We start from the raw sequence: 20,918 nt of genomic DNA, 5'->3' as shown, positions 1-20,918 counted from the left end.
CTGCTCTGTGATCTCAGGGGAATCTCACAATGTGCATTTGTTTGCAAAGAATACTGATTTGTCTAAATGATAGCTAAAAAGAGCAATAAAAACAGAATATGGAGGTTAAAGGTTTAAACTTCTGTTTAAGTTTATACCCATACTTTTGCTTTAAATAGAAAATATTAAATATGAGCCCGCAGTCCCCTGATGATTGTTTCTTTAATAAATTAATTGATTCCACTTTGCGTTTAAGTCAACTAGGAGACTTATGTTGCAAGAACGGTATTGAAACCCAGAAGAAAGACCAATAAAATAAATTCCAGTCCCGTTACATTATGTGAAATGGCATTTTGTGATTAGTGCATTATACTATGTTAACACTTGATGCTCTATTTGACGTAGACAAACAAACAAATTTAAAAAGCATTTTACAAGAAAATATTTTCTTTCTATACACAGATTAAATTGTTTTGAGTAGAAAATGTTTCTGACTTCTTTGTATCAAATATAAAAATTATAGATTAATAGAGTAATTATATCTTGCCACAAAAAAATTAATTTTCTGGATAAAACTAAGCAAAAAACCTTCAGGCATAAAATGCTGAATTCCAGGTATTTCTACAAAATGATTGCCAAGTCCTGTTACAGCAATATTGTATCATTTATGTACCAGAAGGATCACAAAGCAGCCTACTAGACTGGACTAATTTGAAATAATAATAGCTTGAAATCACACTAGACTAACTAATCTAACAGACTGCTTATTTCTGCAGATCTTCAATATTTGTCTTTCTTCCCCCTTTTATTTTTCTCCTCTGTGTGTGAAGATAAAATTGATGAGAAAGAGTAAATCCAGTCTTCTCTTTATCCCTGTTTCTGAGAGTCCTACCATCAATGTAACTGAGAAGCATCCTTAGCTTGCTGTAATTGATTCTTTCAGGGATATCTAAGAGCTGACTTAAGAGTTACCTTCCTAATAAATGCTAGCTTCAAGTACCCAATGTGCAGTTTCATTGTAGATGAGAACATGGTTCCAGCTGTTCAAAAACCCTCCCCAAATTGCTAAGCTCCTATTTTCCACTAAGTACTTAGTATTTCCATTAAAACTGCAATGGTGAAAGCAAGCAGCATGTCAACAAAGTAGGCACAGATCTGTCACTGATCTAATCACAACATATTAAATCAGTAGGTGGCTTGCTGCAACACAGTTATTCCATGGGGTATGTTCATGTCCAAAATGATGGAAACAGTTGTGAGAAGCATTGTAACCAACTGAAGTAACATTGATGACTAATCTGAAAATAATTATTTTTTCCTAGTAATATGACAAAAAAAAAAAAATTATACCTTTCTACTGGTAAAAAACTTCATAATAAATTAGAAATCGGAAGGAATTAGAGATACACACCACTTTTTAGAAGTGATGTATTTCGGCACTTTGAACCTTCTCTCCACCTTTTCTCAAGTGATTCAGGCAGTACAAACCCTGAAGCTCAGATAATGATCTGAATGTTAGTTGGAAGTCATAAGTGACCTGCTGTTTTTGAATAGAGGATGGAAACAGTGGCTATTCATAGTAGTGGCCTGTACTGGTCATTCCTTTGTTCTGAAGGCAGAACTTCCTTTCCCTCTTAGCAGAGGTGACAATATGAAAGTTACATTAATTTGTTGCATACATTTTGGTGTTAAACTTCAAACTTTAGTTTGGCCAAGTCACCTTGTGAGTGATGAATACTCTGGCACTCACTTCCAGTCATACTCTGTATGGTGGTTTAATTGCGTTTCAGTACATTGCGTACTCTTATCAGAACCACTAGGATTTGAGAAAATATATTGAATTATCTAGCTTCTGTGCAGGTATTCTGTAAGATAGGACTGGTTTCAATTAGTATCTGCAACAAAGAAAACAGCATGAGTTAGTAGACAAAGCTAGAAGAATAAAGAAAGATAAGGATATCTGAAAATATTTTTTGCTTTGGACAAAAACCAGAACGCTTAACTTCGTAGTCTTCTGAGGATGAAACATCTCTACTTCTGGACACAGTACAGACAAAATAATACTTGTACAGAGAGCTTCATTGTTTTACTTAGGTGACTGAGTATTACAGTATGAAAACTGAAAATGTCTGAGAGTAACATAGGCTGATTGAGCTGTAGCATATGCTTTTTTTTCCTGTCTGTAACAAAGTACATAAAATGTCAGTGGAGAAAAGGTGGAGGGAAGGTTCAAAATGGTGAAATATATCACCTCTCCTAAAAAATGGTGTGCATCTCTAATTCCTTCTGTATGTTCTATTTCTAATGGTTATGTATGTCCTTATCTGTATGCTGTCACAGAAGTGCAGAATGCAATGGCTTCTTTTCTGCTGAGTCTCTTTTTAAAGCAAAGCACTTTGTCTGCTCACAGTCCAAGGAAAAGCTCCCAAAACCTCCCTTCACAAAGATTAATTACAGTCTTTTATATATTCCAGATCTTTTTTTCATTTCTCTCTCATGTGAAAAGACTCTTTTGAACTCCCTCCATTCAAGCGTGTTTGATTAAGCGTTCAAAAATGTCATTACCCTTACTTCTCCTGGAAATAATCTTTCTCACTTGATACGGTCCTTCTCTGAGGCTCAGACCCATGACTGATTGCCCTAAAAGCTGGTTTACACAACAGGAAAATTAAAAGCTCACATTTTCTTCTGAACTTCTTGATCTGTCTTCAGCGTAGGGGAAGAAAAAAAGAAAGAGGCAAAATCAATAATGGATAGTTTTGTAATTTGTTCAGATGCAGGGAAATTCTTTCTCTCTGAGCAGAACTCAGAAACCTCCTTCTAATCAGCATAATAAATCCGGGCCTCATTATTCTGCCTCTATTAATTTGTTGCTATTGGAATACTGGCATTGTTTCTGTGGCATACGCAGCTTAAGAGGCTGAATTATAAGACCAGTTGTTTCAAAAATGTCATTACAGGTGTGAGACTTTCTGAAAAGTCAGACTGAAATACTGATTTTAGCTTAGCCTGGGTGGCCTTTCTGTTTGTCTCATCACAGGACAGAGGTGGTTATAAGTACAGTGATACCACGATAGCAGGAGGCACACAGTGTGCCTCTCCACCCTGATGCTCCTGAGTAGTGAGAGGCAGAAAAAAAGCATGGTCTGACCCAAACAGCTATCCAGGGGGAGTTTTCTGGAGCATCAAAGCACATGATAAGGGAACCTACACAAAACTTCCTGCAACTGTAGGAACCTCTCTAAATCATTCAAGCAAACTTTGAAATGCCAAATACATGATTTAGTTTATGAGGCATGTGGAAATGTAGCAGTTCTGCTAAGTGAATTTTCTTTTCCATCATGAGGAATAAGAAAGCTCAGGAAATAGCAAATTATTGAAGTGATTGTCTGGCATTTCAAAAGCATGGAAAATGTTATAGGGATTGTCATCTAAGTACAGCACAAAGCTTTTATGGAAATGGGCTCCTTAATCCTTATGCCTCACTTGAACACTTGAGGAGTATGTATTTTGGAATCCTTCTTATAAGCAAAAGACCTTTCTTGCAGAAGCAGCATTTCTGAGCAGGTTTCTGATTGCTGAGACAGTAAGAAGAGCTTTTGATTTGATAAAAGGATTGCCTTGTTAGAAACCTTATCAGAGCAGCTGGAGAACACTGCATAAGAACATCTAAAATGATGTGAAAAATCACTACAGAAGTAAGTGGGAAAAACCAAGGGCTGCAAAATCTAAACTATAACTTCCTATTTCTTAACAAGCACCCTCAGTCTTAAAATGCCAATTTTTGAATTATAGAAAGTGAAGTGGTTTACATCACTTTATCACCAAAAAGATAAGGAATTCTCCAAAGCAGCAGTAGCAAGCAAGCAGTTTTAAAATATCAATACCATTTATCAACAAGCATTCAGCTTTCTTGAAAACAAAGCTTATCTACAAAAGAAATTTATGGTTCTATAGGAAAAACCTTGCAGAACCCAAGAAAATAAATCCAAAAAAAAAACCAAACAAACAAAACCCACAAGAACTAAAACACCTTAAAGAGTCAGGACTTCACACTAAATTCAGTATTCTAACCTCTAGGGCTATTTAAGGTACATCACAAATACCGTATTTACGATTCAGGGACTATTTTCTCTCCTGCGTCCTCCAGCCTCAAAGAAAACACAGCATTGCTTAAGAACATGTTCCTTTGGTGGAGAAGATGGCTATGGACTTATTCAAGAAGAAATCCTAAGTTATTTTATTTGCTTGCTACCTATGTAAGCATCAGAAGTCATAGCTGCAGTCTGAGACATCTGCCTGGAAGTATAAACAACCTCCCTGCACATACAGATACAGGCACTGAGGATGTCAGCAGGGAGAGCAGAGCAGGTGCACTCACACTGGGCTGAAATACTGAGCAAAGATGCAGTATACTCAGAGTAAAGAATTCTATGAAGCACCCCCATAATTCATTATATTCTTTTAAACTTGCTGTGAGTTTCAAAGCAGAAGTTGATCAGCTCATTAAAGAAAAGCATGGATTTCACTATGTACACATCCAGAGGTATTTGAATGATAATAATTCAGTAAGCATTATGTCCAGGACTTTGATTGCAGAACTTAGGTGGCACTGCTTTTTAGCCTACTGAAAATAACATTGAATTGAATTCCTCATGCTCAGTTTAAAAAAAAAAGTAACATTAAAGTAAATAACTTAGATGCCTTGCTTCTTCTACTGAATAGACTGAAGCTACTACAGACTTGCAACAAGGTGTGATAAATTGCTCAAATGATGCATAACCCTAGGAGGAAGTGCAAGTAATTTTCAAATTAAGCAGAACAACACAATAATTTGAAGAGTAATGAAGTCTTTTCTTACAAAGCCAAAGAATTAAAGAACTGCCTGCTCTATAATTAGCAAAACCTCAGTTGCTACTGGATTTCATGCAGTCCTAATCTACAGGCAATTCTTTACACATCCTTTAGAGTGTCCAGATAACAAGACTGTATTAGCATTCTTTCCACCACGTTAGGGAAAGAGACATACACAAACCACTTTTTATTTCCCTTCTTTCTACATTTGTTAGGGATTCTTAGAGATACTCGAAGTGTCCACAGGAAGCAAGTGTCAAAGGGACATTTAGAAAAAGGTATTAACTGCCACCAACAAAAGGAGAATGCAAACATGGAGGAAAAGTCAGAAGCATGAAATTAGGACATGAAGAAATTTATCAAGGCACCAAGGTATGAGCATAAGGGACAAATAAGGAGAGTTAACGCATAAGCACAGCAAGAACTCCCTGCATCTGCCACCATTGCCTTTCACAACACCTCCTGTGTAATGGAAAGAGGAACTATGTCACTGGCAGAGATAGGGAAAACTTTATTTTGTCCCCTTATATTTCCTCCTCTCTGCAAACTGTGACTCTTCAACTAAGTTTTTATCCTGATAAAAAGCACAATGTGAATGAAAAAGTAGCCTTAGTCAGGTAAATTTGAAGTTAATCTATCCTCTATTTCTGCTTATTCAAGTAAAACTGTAGTTTTTGTTTTGTATAACTCCTAGATTCCCTCAGAAACTTCAAAAGAAGAGCTAACTTCTACCCCAGCTCTCCTGGAAGGTATCAGTGGATATTTTAAAATGTGTTCTCCAATCCCTGTCCTTAATTCAGATTATAATATTTTAAATATCTATTCCACATTATCCAGTTTGGATATTAAGCCCCCCTTCCGGGTTCCTAGATGAATTTGACAAAAAAACCATCAATAGAGGAAAATAGCAATATTGGGAAGCAAAATTTAGCGTAGGAATGATACAGCCACAATAAGATTGATCATATATTTGTGAATATAATTAAGCATATGCTAAGAGTGAATAGGATAAAAAAAAATTTCTTCCACCTTATTACTAAATGCATTAAAGACGGATTATGAATGAATCAAAAGTCATTAACTGTAAATTATAGGTCTAGGAAGCAAAATGTAAAAAAGATTTATTGAGGAAAAAAATAATTACATAAATATAGGTACATCTGTTTCAACACATGTCATCACTGAAGCCTTGGCCAGTCTTAGAACAATATTGAACAACAGCTTTTAAGACTACTGCTACCTGTAAAGGCATGAGAAATTGTTTAGTTAAATAGCTAATGTGCCTAGCTTGCCTTTAGGTACTAATCAGTTAGTTCTTATTAAAGTAGTGGGTACCTGTATTAAAAGATCTAAAACTTTTGTACTTTCCACCCTCATTTTTTTTCTGTTTGGACAGAACTGTTTTTTCACTAGTTGTGAGAAATGTAAATTACTTAAGTACTTTTGCTCCAAAGTTCAATATTTTCCAGACTGTCTCAACATACTGGTAAATGCTATTACAGTATTATGAATCTACATAGGCTTGATCTGCAAATAAAATAGGTAGATACATAAGATGGGTTTATTCTTTGGCAAATATACAATTTTCCATATTAGTAACAGCAGAAAAGGAGGGAGGAAAAAATGTGAATGATTTCAATGTATGCACAAGATAGCATGATCTAAAAATATGGAACAATTTGGCTGGTATATCCAAAATATATTGTTCATGGGAAATGTAGAAGGACATAATGAAGTTAGTGATATGTTTTGATAGAATAAGTTGGAAAAGACTTCTGGAGAATATCTGGTCCAACTCCCAGCTCAGGTTTCCATTTTAACTATCTACTATCCACTCTTTATTGCTGGGCAGTTGTTCTCTGAGAGCATATGGTAGGTAAGAAGGGCTTAATTTCACTTATGGCTCAATTATGCAATTGATAATTTTCAGCCTGTGAAACAACTATGGGCACTACAAAGAACATTCAGGCAAAACATTGCTTTTCTTGCTTCCCACCAACTCTGAGTAAAATCCAACCATCAGTAATGCCCATGAAATACAATTGTGTCAAGGAGATTTTATTTTATTTTTTAATAATTTGTAATGACATGAAAGAGCATCACTTTGAGAGGAAAAAGTTGGAAGTCTGAAGAACCATTGTTATCAGGCTGCCTGACTGGGCATCTCCAGCATCTCATCTTCTCCATGAAAAGTTATCTCTGAACTGTTGGGAGAAAATGAGAATATCTACAAAATACTTTGATGTAAAGTAGATGAAAAGCTTCAGAGGACCATTAGTTTGCTGTACAGATTGAATGAGCAGGGAAGTAAATTACTTGTAATCAAAACCAGTCTGACATGTCCTATAACAAAAAGCTGAAAAAAGTAAGTACAGACAGTAAGATCCTACACTAAAAGACTGATGTATCTGCAGATTTATACCCTGTATTTTTATCTCATTCTTCGAAGATTTAAAAAACATTGATTTTATGTGAAAAGCAATTTGAAAGTGATACATTTATCAGTATAACTTGCTAGAAAGCTATGCCTATATTTGGTGACAGATTTGTCAAGTTCTAATATCCTCATTTATCTAAAATCAGACATTGTTGAATTCAGAACTGCAAGCTGGACACTGCAGACTTAACAATCTTTGCTTGCCAGTGATCTACCTTTTGTACTTGGAAGACTGATTAAATTCAAGTTGTCAGACTACAAGTCTTCAAGACTAATTGCACTCAAATGCACAACCCTATTTCTAGGCTGTGTCAAAGGCAGCAGTATGTGTTCCTTACTGCGCACCAAACATCATCTCAACAAGCAAGGTTCTCCCAGAGACATCTGTAATCTGCAGTTTGCAGGAGCGGCTGGAGGGCAGCACTTCATCTTGTAGCAATGTGACTGAGGCACCAACCCCCAGGCAAACTTCACCAAGTCCTGGAACCAGCAGGAGTCTTCTGCACGTCTAGGTAGGAGCTGGTGCAGCGGGTGTGTACGAGGCTGGGTTTCTGATTTTAACTCAGCACCTTCTGGGGTTCTAGAGGAAGCACAGCATGTCCTGTGCTACCTGCTCCATTGTACATGTGCACACCAGCTCCACACAAGCTGTTAAAAATCACTAGAGGTTTTATAAACTTGCTGTCCCCACAATGAAGTTCTTGTGCTTTGTTAAGCATTTGTTTTGTACTGAATGGTGCAAAAAGAAATGCTTTGAAAGAGTTTTAATTTGTTTGTGGTTCCAAATTATGAAGCAAATTCCTAAACAAGGCATTTTTAAAATAGATTGTCCTTTGAAGATGTTAAGATGTTTTGTTTTAAAAAATGAAAAGCAAATCCCTCATAGCTAATAAGAAACCCTAATTAGTCAACAGAGTAGGTAGCTTCAGAAGGAGTGTGGATTTACTGATGAAGCGAAGGGTGTCTGATGTCCTCCTTCACAGCTATATTGGCAGAAGCCAGCATGGTACATTGAATACTGGTTTCTTGATGCAGAAAAGGCTGCACAACTGCAAGTTCTGCAGGACTGACATACTCCCTGGGACCTGATGGGTCTTCCAGCCTAAATTACATGTGCTCATCAGCTAGTGTCCATCTTTAAGACAGCTATCTTAGGGTTGTTATTATTATTAACCTTAAGAACTGGTATTGTCCAAGACAAACAAGTAAGTTTTTACAGTATGAGAGATGACTACCATTCCAGAATATTCTTATTTTATTTGGTTATTAAGCAGCATGATATCCATCTCTAAATTACTGTTTAGAGAGATATACCATACCAAGGTGTTTGATTCCTAGGTATAGGCTGCAGTAAGGTCCTTTCACTACAAATCTTCTATTGTATAGGGCACAGGTGGACTCTGTGTTTGAGGAAACAAAACTGTTCTGCGGCAGATTAACTCAGTCTTCCTGTAGTTTGCTGTCCTTTTCTACAAAGCATGAAAGGAGCTTGCTGAGTGCAGTGCTGGATACATTTTGACTTGTCAAGGTACTTATGCAATGGAATATAAAAATATCTGTGCAGCATCGTCTCGCTCTTATGCTTCTGTTTTTCATTTTCATTTATTTCAGCTGACATCAAATGCTCCAATGTTTTTGGCAGAGATTGCTGCACAAAAAGGCATTTGTTAACTTCATGATGATGATTTCTTTCGTGTTTATATTCTGTTCCTTTTGTGCCATTTAATAATTCCTGCACAGCATGAAAAAACATTCCAGCCATGACAGTTTAGTACCACATTCTGTGTTTTCATGACATTAGAGAGCTGCCATTTAAAAAAGAGAGAACTTGAGCTCCTGACTTTCCCACATCACATGTTAAGGGTGTGAGACTGAAGCAGCATATGGCTTAGAGTTCTGCAGGTAGAAGATATCAAACTGAAGGTCTGCAGTTCTAAACAGCATGTATCCCAGATTACCTCCAACAGATCTAACTAACTGACTAATAGCTCTGTGTGGAAATTTTAGCAATCTGATGAGTAGCGTTCTTCTGCCACTGACATCAGATAATACAACTTGGTAAAAGTAGGTGCATCCCTAAATGCTAACAGAGAATGAAGGTGAGTTTTGCTCTTTTGCCTTAAGAGATCTCTAAATTCGCAGTGAAAAATCTCATCTCCACAGCCATTTTCTCCCCATTTATCTTTTCTTGTTGCATTTTGTATTTGTGTCTATGGTTCTGACCAAAATTTACAATGATTATTCTGGGATGGCTAAACCCACAGTCAGGCTGACTGAGGTCTAATTTTACACATGGGCATGCATTTTGCTGAAACTCCTCCAGATTTTCCAACCAATCATCCTTTAATTGAAAGATTCCTATCTTAAATTAGTTAACAGTGCCCTTGGGTGTATTCTAAACCCATATTCATAAATTAAAATTACATTATTCTATATTTTCGAATAATTCATAGTAGAAAACACACAATTGTATATATGTTTTCATTCCAAAATGCATAATTACATTCCAAATATGAAAGAGTAAAACATCTTTAGAACCCTTTGACACAAGCATGAATTGACAACTGCAGTAAAGTAACTTAAGCCAGATGCACCTGCAAATCACATCAGGAGTGGGTTGAAAAGCTTTTTCTAAGGAGGACTGCTGATTGTGTGAATTTTATGGCACCCACTCACCAAGCACTGCTTTAAGATCCCAGAAAACTTACCAGAAAGAAAAGCTTTTAATAAATAAGAACTCTCTCCCTAACTTCAGAAATTTATTTTGTTTATGTAATGGGTACCATTGTGGTCATCAATCTTATATACTTAAAAATAAATATCAACCCCAAAATCTCAGAAGCAAGGCAAAAGAAAAGTTTGCCTGAAGCCTACACTTGCTCTGCAGGAGATACCGTTCTGCATTAAAAACTAAAAGGAAAAGAGTAGAGGAGCAATACAACCATCCAGCTTTCATCTGAAGAAAATGCCAGAAGACCCAGGCTTCCAGCTGCCTTCATTAAAAAAAGTAAAAAAGCCAAGAGCCTTGCTTTTGATCCAAGGCAGAAAATGCGTGGAAGAAAATGAGCTGGTCAGCACTGAATGCTGAGCCAAAAGCTGTATAAGATAGAATAGACATATCAAATGAGGCTCAGCATTTTACAGCAGGCAGGAGGTCTCTAGGGAAGATTACAAAAGCAGAGCAAGTGTATTGCAGCACTTCCCCCGAGTGGCCATTCTGCTTCCAAGATGTGTTAAGAAGCTTCATGAGCTAAAGCAGGCAGAAAAAATAGGACTTTTTTACCCCTTCTTTTAAAGTATACAGAGTACAAGAACTGCTTAACTGATAATTAAAACCCCTGCTTCACATACCTACTCTTAACATCAATCTCTCATTCATTTAAACCTGTTTATTTTAAACCTATTTTTCCTCTGTCAGTCCTGTATGAATGAATGTTTAAAGGATGAGGTTCTCAAAGCAGCTGCAGAGAGTAAATCATGACCACCACCCCAGGGAAGTCTTATAAGGCAAAACACAAATCTAACACTGAAGAGCTCACTCTCTTTCTAAAAAGTGACTGAGGATAAAATAAAAACTGAGCACATAAAAACAGTGTTTGAAGCTAATGGTAGTTCCCTGGTAATTGCACAGGATATTCTTACATCTATTTATTCCAAACAAGATCATTATATTCCACTGATATTGTGATTACATATCTATAATCTTCTGAAGTCATCAACAATTTAACCTAGTTGTCATCTGGGAAGAATACGGATGTTCCACTCAAAACACAGACTATAGCAGTTAATATTGAATTACTATGATAATAGACTCTACCTCACCAGGCTAGGGCCTCATGATTTTGAGACTTTAGAGTCATGCAGTGTCAGCTACTACTGACTAGAAATACTAGAATATTTCTACTACAATACTCAAGGCAGGCTAAAAAAAAAAAAAAAATCTCAGCCAAATCCCTGCAGTATATGCAAAGAGCCAGAACTCCAAATGACTTTCATATGGAAATTCATTACTAAATCAGAAACTGAACATTGCTAACCAGAAAGATAATATGGGATGATAAGTGCTAGATAAATGTTTTCTTGACTAAGGATGTTTCCTGAGCCAGTTCCTTGGTTTTGAAGAGATGGGGTATATTTGATCCCCACTGGTTTTGATTTTTTTTTTGGGGGGGGATGTTATTTTTTCTAGGGAGGCAGTTTCTGCATGAATGATTGCCATCAAAAATTAAGAGAAAAGGTAGCAAGCATCATTTTTTTTTATTTTATTTGAAATAACAGTTTTTTACTTCCATCCATCCTTTGTTGCTTTATAAAGTCTTTAATTCACAAGAAGGGCTGTTCATATCTGTGCCATATACACTTACAAACATTTCTGCATCCCTTTCATCAAATTGACTTGGTCCTCAGCTCCCTCAATACAAAAGTTTCTTTTATAGTAAATGAAGAGAATGGAGCCAGGTCATTCATATCCAGAGAAATTTCAACATTAACAGTTCTATCTCAAATGACATATAATTGCATTATAAGCAAAGATGCATGTATCTTTGTGGCTTTACTGCTCAGCAGTCTTGCTGCATTTTATAGCATTACTTCATCAAAATAATAAGACAGGAAGACATTTAGGTTCAATCACTAGCCAACAATTCCACAAGTATTAAAGACCACTTCCTTATTTCCCTTGCCTGAAGATTGTGTAAATCCATTCTATTACTTATTTCTAAGGACAAGCAAGCATAAGGATGGATTCTTGAGACAGGGGAGAATATATTTACTTTGAGTTTGTTAAAGAGCTTTGAAATACTGCAGTTTATTATGACTAAGCTTCATAAGGCATATTCTTATTCAGTTTCTGTGGAGATGTACTGCCCAGGGCTCATTAGTATTTTTTCAGCTGTTCATGGCTTTGTGCTTCTCATGCATGTGGTAATTTATTACCAAGAAGTTTTGTAGAAGAGTCTGTGCTGGCTTCAAAGTCACTACCAGCCTATGTTGGAGACCTCCCTTTAGTTGATAGATGAAAAAAAAAATGTAATTGCCCAGGTGCTGATGCTCAGGGACAATATTTTTCCCTGCTCATCTACGTCCCACTGAAGCCACAAACATTAGTCATTTTTTTGCATCAAACTAAACTGAACCACAATTTTTTGCCTCCCTACCTTCACATACTCCCAAAGGAGCTGTATTTTACAGATGCAGTGGGCACAGACAACAAAATTATTTACTGGTATTCTTACCCTGCAGCTGGCAAATTTGAATGTGAAATGTGTAGTAGCTGATAATGTTTATGGAACAGATGTCTTTTCATAGTGCACCTGGCAAAAGGTAAAAAAATAATGGACTTTATTTTCATCCGCTTCTCTGTGATACATTTGATGCCCCAGTGGACATCTTAAGTAGCAATTCTTTTTGAAGACTCCTTGAGAACTGGCAACCTGACCATGGAAGAAAAAGACACAGTCTTGGAATGAAGAAAACTCTTGGCATTTACCACCTTAGTTTTATTTTGTCTTCTAGGAGCTAATTTATTCTAAACGTAACTCCCCAGTTTCAGCCAAAGTGAACACATTCCCCATGTGCCTCCAGGTCTCAACCCAAGTCCCTGACTGGTTTTCATTGCTTCCTCAAGAGCACAAGATTTCATTTAATCTGTCTCTGTCAGACAGGCACTTGGTCATTAGCACCTGTGCAATGCCCCAGGGAATGTGTGCAGTAATGAGTTGCATAAAACCACATTCTGTGGTAACAGAGCAGTGGTACTCACTGTGTGGGACACCAGCCAAGCCAACATATGTATATTGTTTCCACCTCTCAAAAGCTAAGCAGGGAAGAAGGGCTTCTCTATCAAACTTCGATTCAGATTCCATCAGAACAGAAAGCTAAGCACACATGGGAAGCTCATTGGAAACATTGCTGAAAAGTGGCAGAAATGAAGTAATGATTTCTTAAATATTTATAGTAATATGCCAATATCCTTTCATCAGTGGTGACAAATATCTCTGTCAGGCAGGGAGACCTGTCCAGTCTCTACGGTTCTCTTATGCTCACAGTGAAGTTTCAATGATCATAAGTATACTTTATTGGTTAAAATTAGCAGAAAGAGAAAAGGAGAAAGAATTTCTTATGGCAATGCTGTGGGAGTGGAGTAGGGAATATCCTCCCTAGGATCACTTGGAAAAAGCTGGAGCAAAGTTTTAGAACTTATGTAAAAACACGAGTCTTGGAAACACAGAGCATCTTAACACTTTGAAAAAAGTGCTAACATCAAAACCAGAAAAGAAGGATAATCAGATGCCCAGGAATAACAGAGTGATGGGATCATTTCCAATGAGCCTCAGCTTCACAGGCAAACTCAGCATACTGTTCCCGTGGGCTTTTGATCTAAGTTTTACACAGAAGGTTAAGAAGGTGAGACCATGAACAGCCATGCACATTTTGGAGAGCAGAACCTGGAATGAATGCTGCTGCTTGCCCAGTCATGCCCTACATCCCTGCTTCCCACTCTGAGCCTCCCTGGCAGTTCTCCTATCTTCTGAACATCTTCAGTTGCAGCAAGAAGTGCGAACAGATGCTGTTGGCATGAGAAAGCTTCCAGACCATCACCTCCTCTCCAGACCATTTTTTTCCAAATCTTGGCAGGAGGCTGACTTTTTTTGCCTCTTTATACTGCCTGTCAACACGACTGGTCCTGAGAACAGATTTAACTCAATTCTTGTTAGCAGTGAGCTATTCTTTCCAGGAGATTTCCTGGCTGCCTGATGCTATCCAGATTGAGTTGAAAATGTCATGATTTTTTCTTTTTTTTTTCCTGAGAAAGTAAAAAATCCTCTTTTAGAAAGCTCCATCTGTGTTAGTGCTACTGTGATTAGAGATGGAAGTGCTTAAACTGTCTCTTTCCTCACCCTGTAAAAAAGGCTATTAGCAAAAAGGGCAACACACAGGTTGTAGGACTAATGCTCCTCTATCACCCAGGTTGACTCATTTTTTTCCTGGGGCACTGAAGCGAGTCCACTTGAACAAGCTGCTGCTGAGACAGCACGAAATATCCAAATGTACTCTGCTGGCTCTCTAATATTATCTTAGTTTTCACAATTAATTGCCAGCATCTCTCCCTTGAAAATTGTCAAGTTTCATTTAAGCTTTAAAACAAACACCACAAGAAGAAACACAAGGAAAAACAAAAGGACAGGTTATGTCACAGGACACAGGAGATGTATTCCTAGACTGGGGTAGTTCAGCTGGCAATTTAGGTGTATTAGTCCATCAGCAAGCATATCGGTCTGTGTTTACATATGGTGGGAACAACGGCACGTTGGAAAAACGTAGAATATGTAAACTGTGGTTTACCTATAAACAGCGCCATGCACACAAGGCTGCATTGGTCTAGCATCCAGCAGACGAGAATGCAAGTTTCTTGAATGTATGGTAAACTGAAGAGGAGCAGTCAACTTCTGGCTTTGGCATAGATTTAGAATTAGTCAAAAAGTTGAAAACTATCCTGGACCTAGCTACAGATTAGCCTGAGAACACAGATGTATGAGTCACTTAGTACAGCAACCAAACTTACAACTGCCTGTCTGGACAGACAATAGGAGCCCAACTGCTCACAGACAGACAATATAAGCACAATTGGAGTCAGGATGCAATGAAAAATTTTCAGTCAAGGGCATTCATCACCGAATAGGTAATAGTATCTCAACAATCTTCAGAAACAGTCTTGGAAACATAGGTTATCAACAGCACATTCAAAAGCAAAGTATGAAACACTAAGTATTGCACGTGCTGTTTGTGTTGCATAAAGCTCAAAGTTAACATGAAGGATTTAAAAGAAAGAATTTTACTTTTCTTTGTAAGGTGCCAGTGAGTCTGTTCCAGGTCACATTCAGAGATCTTTCATTAGCCAGCATCTAAGCAACAAGATAGGGAGGAAATAGGGGTTATATCCATACATGTATCCCAGTATATCTATAAACACAGCATGGTTTCCTTCCCTGATTATGCTGCAATTCTACATTTGTGTGGACATTATAGATGCTACTTTGTCATATATTTCACTCTTTAAAAGATTTTTTATTAAATGTCCCCTACAAGTTCTACCTTCTTACTTTCCCAGCCCACAAAAACCAGACTGTGTGTGGTAATGTTGATAGACTTCTTTGCTCCTAGCCTTTTCCATTCCTCTCTGCCTGAGCATTCCTTTTTTTTTGTTGTTGTTTAGTTTGGGTTTTTTTTGGTGGGGTGTTTTTCCACAAAATAAATCCTCTGACTGCTTTGAAGCATCTGCGAGGTTGGATTTCTTGACAAAAGCAGGTGAGGAGGGGGAAAGAGCTCTTTCTCTTCTGTCCATACATAGCCAGTGTATTGCCTTAGAAGTACATGAGCATGTTCTTCATGCTTCATGATGATTTGAATAATATGTGCTTGCTGACAATATTCCTCATTCTAGAGATGCTTTTAGTAGCCTGAACGTGGTGATAAACACATCACAGCTATGGGAGATGATGGCTAAGCAGCAGCCCCAAAACTAGAGCTGGCTATGTCCCAGCACAGATGACTGGTTTTCCCTCTGAAAAAGGAACAAAACAGTTCACAATATGCCAGATGTTGGTGGTTCACAGACTAAATAACCTTGGAAGTATTTTATTTAAACACTTCAGTGAAGGGTAAGCAATTGAAAAGTAAGGTAGAAAAGGCATCAACAGTTCAGCAGGAAAAACTGACTCTCCAAAATTTGTAACTTGGGCCCAGCAAATACTGTAAAGAAAGAAACCCCCACAGCATGTGATGTCATCATTATATCCAGTAAGCAGTAGTTGCTGCTCTGTCCAGCTGCCTAACTTTGTTTTCAATAAGCTTCTCTGCAGCAAGAAGCTTTTCTCCATTTTCATCCCAAAACGGTCCCATTGACTTTTTCTATTTAAATCTCCTCTGTGCCTGTATTTTTAAAACACACCTATAATTTGCCCTATTTCTTAAAGAAATATCTCCAAGAATAAAACTCTTCCTGCAAAAGTGCTTATGCAGATACAAAGTATTAGTGTCTGTATCCTGTTTAATGCAGTGATGCAACAGCTAAGTATAAAGCCTCACCAATAGTTCTGCTTAGGATGAAATTGCACACCCCGGTTGCCAAAGACCAAAGTTAGCTATTTTGCCTTTAAAGAAGGCATAGGTTAGCAGTAGGAACCTGTGGGGCCACACCGTGCACTCACTTGAAAACCAGAAAATAAACAACAGCCACAACTATAAAACTGGGCAGGGACAAAAGAAATAAGCTGCATTAAAGTCTCCCCAGAGCCTTCTCCAGGCTGAACAAGCCCAACTCTCTCAGCGTGTGTACACAGGAGGGGTGCTCTAGTTCTCTCCAATCACTTTTGTGGTCCTCCTCTGGATTTGCTCCAACAGTTCCATGTCTTTCCTGAGGGCCCAGAGCCGGATGCAGTACTTCTGGTAGGGTCTCACAAGAGCAGAGGGTCAGAATCACCTCCCTTGACCTGCTGGCCACGCTCCTTTGGATGCAGCTCAGGATATGGTTGGCTTTTCCAGGCTGGGAGCGCACACTGCCGGCTCATGTCCAGCTTTGCATCTACCCACAAGTCCTTCTCTGTATGTCTGCTTTCAACCCCTACATCCTCCAGCCTGTACTGATACCTGGGGTTGCATCAATCCAGGTGCAGGACCTTGCACTTGGCCTTATTGAACTTCCAGAGGATCACACAGGCCCCCTCGAGCTTGTTCAGATCCCTCTGAATAGCATCCTGTCTCTCAGCCATGTCAGCCACAACGACCAGCTTGATGTCAAGTGACTGGTTCTTTCAGAGGATAAGTAGAAAGAGATCAGATGCTGCGAGTCCTGCACCAAAAATATCAGCAGAAAAGGAGCACTCCTTTTCCAAATAAAGACCTCTGAAATACAGCTACATGCTCTATGAAGTGAGGTACATAAATTGCTCTACTTCAGTGTCTCTGGTGTACAGCCTCAGAAACACATCATCTTGCTTCCAGCAAGGTAAAACTGCAACAGTTTACAAGTCTGGCAGGGTAGATTTATTAATTTTTGTACACTTTCCCTGTAAAGGCCAATATTGCTGTAAGCATTGGTTTTCCTTTTCATGGCAAGACAAGACAAGACACAGGAAGGTGTTTTATAAGGTCTGTACACTTCAACTTGTGAAACAAGATACAAGCTGGTTTTACATGTACAGTTTAAGTTCTGTGTGGAGGAAAAAAGAGATGAAGAAACAAGAGAGGAAAAAAAACCCATCTCAGGAGGAATGCACATTAAGTTAAAAACAAGAGGGGAAAGTTTCCTCTAGAATTTGGGGACTTTCTAAAATAATCTCCTTTTGCAAATATTCCTTTCTCTTGTCTTGGCCTGGCAAGGTACCAGCTTCAAAACTAAGCAGATGTAGATCCCTACTGTTCTTCAACACAGTCCCACTGAAATGAAGGGTTTCTACCCTTTTGTAGCTGAAAGTGAGGGCAAGGTGCTGTGCAGCAGTGCCTGACCTCTATGGACTGCCTGTGGAAAGGGAACATTAGAACACTTTGATCCACTTCATATCACCAAGTTTGACCGACTGATAATTATACTGTAGTCTGGGCTTTAAAGTAAAACTGAAACGAGTTAACAGGACCAAACCTGCAAAACTTAGCTATGAAACTTTGAAGTCCCAGCTTCAGTAAAAAATAGTCACACATGACAAGTGACACTTGTCACTCTTTCCCTGTTGGCATAGCAGGAGGCAAACCCCTTAGTCCAGTATTTCAGCATCTTGGCTTCGGGATGGACAATGGACACTACAAAAGAGAAGATAGTATGTCCGTATTATCACAGAGGAAAATGATGTGGAGCAGCACCATGTAATATCTCCAAACAGCTAATTAGTGGCCACCAAGTTACCTCCCGTGTCTGCCAAATTAGAGAAAAAACTATTCTAAGTTTGCCCTGGCTAGAAGGTTTGATTAAAAATGTTTCCCCGAGGAAAAAAAGAAATATTACTTTGAAGGGAAGAAGAAGTCAAGGTGATGAAAAGTGTTGGTTTGCTGTCAAAAGAAGTTTTTGAGTCACTGGCCATGAAAAACTCTGTAATAAAGAGTCAGGTTTAATGAAGAGATAGGTATTTCAGTTTCAAGATTTACTCTCTTAGGCACACTACTGAACATAAGCAAGTGCTCTCTTTCACTTTCCCCACTTAAATTACAGTAGAGTTGTTTAATCTATTGCTTCTTTCATCAAGCAGCTATGAAGCGTGAAAGCATCCAAGTAAAAGCTGGGTACAAGTGCTATGAGCAATGTACCAATTAAACTGCTTTTCATAGTACTTTTTTATAATGGAAAACTCTTTTTGACACTGACCAAGTAGCTGGTTATTCACAAGCTTATAACACCATCTCATCACCATGGCTACCATTTTAATCCTTTTTATTATTGTTTAGCATCCAAAAAAAAAGGTTCTAAGGAAAAAAAAACATTCTGAGAATCCTCATTCTCAACTCCCAAATCACAAAGTACATATTAGGGACATTCACAATCGAGTCACTGAAGCACTTTGGTACACAAACAGGAAGAGTTAAATACACATGCTAAATAAGACACCCTGAAATCTCAGAACATGAATGTGAAGACATGAAACTTAAGACACGAAACTGAGGACACTAGCTATGAATAATATCAGACAAATCAACACAAACAGCATGCTACTGAAATTTAAACAATATGTTGAAAAAGAAGATCTAGTATGCTATAAATTAGTGAACTGCACCTCAGCAATTGCTGATGTACCTCCTCTTTAAGAAGTTTGTAAACTTTTCAGTGTAATAGTATCAGATAGCTTCCATATCTCAGTCACGAAATTAATCCTGCAAGGATTATGAGATTTAAGTGAAAGTTCGTACTTATTCATTCCTATAATCAAATAACTGACAGCTTTAATAGTGAGCTAACCAAACTGGCAGCAGATGAGAAGCAGCTCAGGAGCTTAAGCTTGCATTCAGTGAGAAGTCTGACAGAAGGAAAAAGGAAAATAATTTTACTGTGTATCCATCATGTAGGAGGAGGGTTTCATCTTGGTAGACAGAGGATATAAGAAGAGAAACCTCAAAGTGCTCAACAATGTTCCCTAAATGTCAGAGATCTCACCCAGGGAACCTCCATTGTATTTTGAAAATAGCAAGAGTTTGTAGTCTAACTTGTCTATGACGTCTCACCATGGTAAAGCTAAAAATTTGAGCAAGGTTTTTGGAGCTTGCACAGGAGTACCTGTGCTTGAAGGTTTGTGGTCACTGCATGGAAGGGGGGTGAAAGGCCTGCCTACATGAATGGCAAGGTTTCTATTGCTACAAAATCAGTCAGGAACAGCTGTCTTTACAGCATCCTTCATAGAAGCCAAACCAGTGTAAAATAGCACAGTAAAAATAATGTGCCAACATATATATTTAATATATTGAGGTACAAGGTCACTTGTAGGTTTTTTTCTAAAAAGCATAAAGGATGAAGAGGCAGACTGAGACTTTTCCAGCTCGAGTTAAAATTGAGATATCAAAGTTTCTGCATTTGTAAAGTAGTCTCACATTGATAAGATTCAGAAACTGAACAGCAGAAGCATATCCTCCCCTAACCTAAATATGCCATTTCGATAGCGAATGACCCACAGACACCATTCACAGGACAGATGGGGAAAAGATACATAAATGACTGATTGATGTAATGGGCAAACCTCAAGTGCTTATTCCTAATACAGATTTTGGAATATAATTGCTGTCTTCACCTACCTAAAACAGTCAGACTCTTTGGGAGGTACACAATAAAGGATGTGAGGCAAAAAAAAAAAAAAATAACAAGAAACAATATATTTCAAATAGAAATAAGTGAACATTTATTCACAGTGAGAGTGGCCAAGCACTGGAAGAAGTGCAGTGTGAGGCTGTGGGATCTCTGTCTCTGGAGGTATTCAAAACTCAACAGGACAAGGACCTGAGAGACTTATTCTGACTCTGAAACTGGCACTGCTTTGAGCAGGAAGTTGCAGAGATGAGCCCTGAAGGTGCCTTGCAGCCGAAATTCTGATGTTCTGGTCAGTTACATGTCAAGGGAAGCAAAAAGTCATCCTCAAATTCCATACACAAAATAGCCCCACTCAGGAGCAGCCATAACCCAGTCTAAGTCACCAACTGATTCATGATATCCTGCACAGTTTCCTTCAGTAAACCCTGATGTAGCATTTGTTACAGACCAAACCTTCTAGGAAGAAAAAAAAAATGTTACTTAGGAAATCTTAACTGTCTTACAGTTTTGTTGGTTTTTTTTTATTAAAGATCCATCTTAGAGAAGAAGAAATGATGATTTCCCCTGTTCAAAGAAGAAGACAGCTGACTTTCCATAACTTGGATGGCATGAACTACTATTCAGAAGAAAAGTCAGAGATATTCTGTATGCATGAATGAGTGTCTTCACAAGGCATAAGAATATAGTGTTAGCCTAATGAGTGTCAGCAGGCACAGCTCCACCAGCCACGATAGGGATATCTCATTCACCAAGAGCTGATTTTGGCCTATAGGTTTTAATGGCTCCTTGAGGAGCTGCTGTGGTTGATAGTCCTGACTTCCAAATCCTGAAAGCCTCTTCTTTATGGATGATCAGGATGTACCT

Source organism: Pezoporus flaviventris, unplaced genomic scaffold, assembly GCF_033815535.1.
Source record: "Pezoporus flaviventris isolate CSIRO_AGI_PZ_B2104156 unplaced genomic scaffold, CSIRO_AGI_Pfla_v1 ptg000007l, whole genome shotgun sequence".
NCBI classification, from domain to species: domain Eukaryota; kingdom Metazoa; phylum Chordata; class Aves; order Psittaciformes; family Psittacidae; genus Pezoporus; species Pezoporus flaviventris.
Note: the sequence above shows the minus strand (reverse complement) of the source record.